Source organism: Tetrao urogallus (assembly GCF_951394365.1).
Source record: "Tetrao urogallus genome assembly, chromosome: 11".
NCBI classification, from domain to species: domain Eukaryota; kingdom Metazoa; phylum Chordata; class Aves; order Galliformes; family Phasianidae; genus Tetrao; species Tetrao urogallus.
The window spans coordinates 11340198-11345941 of NC_136824.1; positions in this window are offsets into that span (position 1 = coordinate 11340198).

Sequence of the window (5744 nt, forward strand, 5' to 3'; positions counted from 1 at the left end):
AAAGCTGGTGGCTGCCCACCATGTAGAAAACTAGTGTAGCTTTCCCCCGTCCCAGCTCAATGACTTATGGTCTGTTGTTTTGAAGGTATCATTAGAAATTCCTTTACATTGTACTGATAACTTTTTAGGAAAGGAGAGCTATAGTGCTCTGTACACTGACTGCATACTGTATTTTCCTACACTAGCAAATCAAATCTAAACACCAACTTCTGACACCGACTTTCTATTTGACAGGGTAAATATTTACGTAACGCTCTCTTTGATTTGTGTTTGGTTTACTTGGTAGATAAGCCTACCGTTTCTGATGGAGAAGTCTTTTAATGCTACACCTTTTTGCTCTCATTCCCTAGCTTTCTATAGATGCAACTATGTAAAGGGCATTATTAGGAAATAGTTCATAGATCTTTAAATAAAATATTTGAAAATAATTTACCTATTAAAGTTTTTATCAATCTTAATATTTCACATCCAGAGATCTTGTTTTAAAATCCTAATAGCATATCTTTTGTTGACTTTTTTTGTTTCTTTTGTGTAGTATTCTCTAACTTGGAGCACAGTGTCATGAGCTAATGGACTCATCTCTGACCCTACAACTGCCTTTCTTTTTAAAGAGCTCTGTTCTCCCCAGTGGCTTCATTCAGCATGTGTTAAAGTTCTCTTTAGTGCACCATTTTGTCACTTTGCATGCATTAGCTGGATTCCTATGTCAGTAGTCTGATAACAAGTGTAAATAACCATTACTTTCTTATTTAAAAAAAAAAAAAAAAAAAAGGAAAGCAATTAAAGCCATTTTGCAGGGAAGTAGTTTGCAACTGGAGGTGCTTTTAGAAACATGAGCCCTGTTTTTCTGAAGGACTGGATGAACCCATCAGATCTCAGCATCTCTGAATATCAAGTCCACGGTCTGCTTACTGACTTGGCTCTGTTTTTAGTAGTACCTATCATGCTGAAAAACTATATTTTGTCACATACTTGCTGTCACTAGGCAATTAGTTGGTACCCAAAGGGTAAAAAAGGGAAACAAGAATTCCACTCTTCCTCAACTTGCAGAGTTTGTGAAGAATGGCGTAAGAAATCTTTTCACATTTAAGTGAATGGATGATTCTATTCCTGAAGAACTCATAAAGTAAGAGCAGTGAAGGAAGACAGAGTACTGCTGCATAGCACAACGTTCAGTAAGCACTAAATAGGCAGACCAGTTCCTTTCCTATTCCCTCAGCACAATTGGACACTGAGGCTGAGAGGAAGATTGGAACAACGTTTCACAGCCAACTTAAGTAAACTTTGGCGTCCTTGCAAAACATAAATCATCAACTGAGCATCATCAATAGAACATTATTGGTAACAAACATTGAATGAATGTGATAGCAATGAGGCGAAACAACATAGCTCTTTGAGAGCAGATGGCATGTAAGCTAATGAACGCTTCCTAACATCCAAAAAGTACATCTTGGTATGGATCACCAAATTATAGCATCAGTCACTACCTGTGATATTTTTGTTAAAACAGTATTCAGAAGTGTAGCCAAAGCAACCTTATGGATAGTTTGTAAAATGCAAGGTTTCTTTTCCCATCGATATAATGTGTAGTATAATATTTTAGTTTTGTTAGAAGTTTGTTTCTCTCTTTGGCCTCTGAGGCGTCAATGCAGGAGTCTGGAACTAACAGAAAGATGTTATGTAACATCAACCTGTGATTATGAAACTGTTTGTGTCTACAAAGTCTGGCCCAATATTTTTAACCTCTCAATTTGCCAAATGTTACAACTTCAACAAAATGCGTATGACATCATTTACCAAAAAAAATCCACACAATGTGTATGACCAATCCCAATTCAGAGTATCCATATTCCTGAACCTGTTTAGTGCTTACCCTGCTGCTCTGTAAACTTAAAACATATGTAGACACGATTCCACCAACACAGTGTCTAGCTGAGAACTGATCAAGCCCTCTGATGTTTAGGTAAGCAATCCCAGCAGTGGTTCTTCACACAAGATTCACTTCCCATTCTGCCAACCCCAAACATTTAACTTGTTATTTGAATGCCTCAAATACTGGTTTGATTGTACATCAAATGAATATCTATCAGTTACTCACCTTTCAGAACTGGAAAGTAAATGTACAGCCAGCCTGACAAACCACCTTGCATTTCTGAAAGGCTTTGATTTACGCTAAATAAAATCAAATGTAGTGACTTGAGTTTCAGCTTGCACTACAGCCCTTATTAGTCCTTATTTTGAAGGCATGCTAACACTGGACATCTGCTGTTGGGTATTTAATACATAAACCATGAATCATATTCTGTCAGTGCTTTCCTTTTTCCTGGTGAGAAAGGTATGTTCAATACTTGCACAACCCTGGCTCTAAAACGAGAAAAAACAGTTTCTATGTTGTTTGTATCTCTGCCGGATCCTTCAGAAAACCGTCAGCCTCAAAATTATCACTGAAAATGTAACAACATATATGGTATTCACGTTTTAAGTTTTTCTATTAAACTACTGTGTCTGATATTGTACTTTATTAAACACTTTACTACAAGCCATAGTAGTATAAGGCTGCTTTTGTGCGTTAAGGAGAGTGCATCTTTTCTATCCAGTGCCCAGCCTTTGGATGAGGCCTCGAGTACAGAGCAACAGGAGCTGCTCACTAATGGCTGCAGGAAGGGGAAAGCCCTTTCTGAGAACACTGAGGGGAACTGCGGAACCTGATAGCTGAGTCAGTTGGACAGAGGGGCTTAATAGGCTCCAGCCACATTGCTAATGGATTTCAAATGAAAATGTTTTATCAAGTATGTCCCGCATTTCTTTAAAAACGTTTAGTTCAAATCTGCCCAAGACTTCTCAGGCTTTAACTCAAGAAATTTATCAAAGCTACAGATGTGCAGGTTTGTCCAGTTGAGCAGCTGCAAAACAAGGAATATAATCTGCACTGTGCACTTCCCTTCTGCCTGAAATTCAATCCCTGTGACTGGTAAATATATATATATATAAAAAAATAAGCAAAAAAAAAAAAAAAAAAAAAAAAGTTACAAGTGTAGGAAGATTGAAGATGGAGTGAAAAACAAAATATATAGGTGTAGGGAAAATGCTAAGTCATGGCTTGAACCAGTGATTGAGCACCTGGGGGGAAGGCAGGGCCAACCTAGGGGAGCTTAGGTGCATGCAATGAAATGCTCCTGAGTGACTGAAAGGAGTGCAGCCAGGATCCACCCCTTCCCAGACCTCATTTAAGGTTTGAAAGTGGAGATGAGAGTATTTTGCTAGAGATCCTTACTTACCTGAGGTCTTCTGAAGGTAAGCAGCTACTTTCCTCTATTTCCTTCCTTTTGGCTGTTGTGTTTGAGCTAATCCTTACTTGTAGCCTGGGATCTTGCTGCTGTGCTTTCCATTGTATTACAACAAGAAAGGCCAAAATCACTTGTTTTAGAAACTGTTATTTACGGAGTAGAAAGACTCTATCTTTAATTACTCTTTCAGTATTGCAGATATGTTGTTTCCAGGCATTGCTTTTCTTGGGCTGGCTGCTCCTGGTCAATGCTCAAGCAGGTGCAGGCTGCTCAGAGCAGCCCTCTGACTTGCCAGCACCACTGAGGAGAGCCAGCAGAGCTCTTAGGGCTTGGCTAGACCCAGCTGTGCTGTGAAGGCCCTGTGGCCTGCTAGGAGGCCCAAAAAGTCATAACAAATACTCTGTCCCATGGTTGGCTGCGTGGAATACTCTGGTTTGGGGACTCAAGTGCTGAAGACGTGTTCTTGTGGAGGTGAGGCCTGTTCCTGCTGAGCTGAGGAGCAGCACTCGCCCTGGGCTGTGGCTGGCGAGGTAAGGCCTCCTGCGGCTGCTGGTGCTGTTAGCGGTGGTGTTGAAGTTCCCTGTGGGGTCTGCATTTGTGTGGGACAGAGGGGCTGGGTGACCCTGCTGAGCTACGTCAACGGGGGCTGTGCTGAACGCTGCTGTGCTGAGGCTTCTTGTGAGAAGAAGCCCCGTGGGTCAGTCGGGGTGCTGCTGTGGCCTCAGCTGGAGGCCTGACCGAAACCTGAGGGGATGGGTGCCTGCCTGTGTTTCTGACCTGTTTGACAAAGTGCCTCAGTGCTGTGGGCTGGACAGGAGAAGGTACTGAAACTGCAAGTCTTCAGAAGGAAGAGCTTAATTTTTTTTTCTGAAAGGTTACAAAATATTTCCAGACCTTAAACTGGGACTTCTGTGGAAAAGTTTATTCTGGCTCTTGGAATGTCCTACTGGAGCTAACTGACAACAGCTGAAATTAGTGTCTCTAAGCGACAATCACAAATATCTACTGCAATTTTTGTAATTGATTTTAAAGCTCTATCACTGGTTTCTTTAAAGTGCTTTCTTTTTCTTTACTCTAAAGTTCCCTAGTTTCTTGGTAGCTTGTATGACAGTGCAAACTTATACAACATCAGTGTTAAGAGAGAACCTGAATGAGCTTGCTGGGTGTGAATTACTGTAAGCTCTGTGGGAATACCAATTCACATTTTATTTCAAGGTGTATGGGAATTTTTTGTTTGGGGTTTTTTTGGTGTGGCTTATTTCTAGTCTTAGTGGCTTTGGAGGCTAATAAAGAAATAGCATCTGTTGTAGCAGGGATGCAGCAATTCTTCACTGAAAAGATTTGTAAAGCTTATTAAATGACTAAGGAAAAAAATCTAGTATGATTAAGAAGTTGCTCAGCTACAGGACAAAGACTGAATGTGGTCTGCACTCCATCTTCCTGAGATCAGGTGGGTCAATCTGCACACCTGAATACTTAAAATAGTGAAGGCTTGCCAGTGTTTATTGTTAACTTTAATGAAAGGTTTTGGTTGACTGTACAACTTATAGATCAAATAGTCATTAGGAGTCTCATTAGCAGTAAATATTTCTCATAAACAGTAAACACATGGGTTAAGAAATTTCTAGTACGTAGAGCAGAGCTTCATATATGGGACCCTATTTGCCATGGAATTAGCATCTAACAGATAATGTAATCGGACGAGTCATTCTTCACAAAAGCCAGACTGGAATCAAGTTGACTTCATAATGAGCAAACACACTGGAATTTCTTTATTTATTAAATTAAAACCACACAATGTATCACACAAGAACACACATCTGATATTCCAATGCTGTATTTCACAGAGGAAAACTCTCTCGCTGTAACTCTTCCATTTTACTAGCAAAAATCTAGTTTGCAGACAGTTCATTAATGATAAAGACCTTAACTAATCAAAACAAGTCAAATACCCCTCTCAAGCAATAAACCAGTGTTCTTATAACCACACAGACACACAGTTCAGAGGCAAGTTCTGCAGCCCTGAAGCAGACACAGCTTCCACAGCAAACTTGTCTGTGTCTGCAGAGTAAGTAAATTTTCATTTGATTTTTTACAAGTGAACTTATTTAACATTTTAAATACTTAAAACAAATTTCACTTTAACAAGTATTTACAAAATCTTTACTGAAGATCAACATCCTGCTTAAAGGGTGACCTCAAGGATATATTGTTGCTACCATGCTACAATTTGCACAGAAGGGGCATAAAGGCCATTGCTAGATTTGGAAGGCTTAAACCCTTTGTTGATATAGCATAAGGACATTAACCTACGGAAGGCAGAAGAGGTCAATTTCAGTGCAATTACCCATTCATGATTTATATAAAGTACATCATGACGATGAGTCCAAAAGACTTTTTTGAATTACTGACCATTTAGTTCTTTAAGAACTGATTTCATGGGAAGTTTTCAGGCTA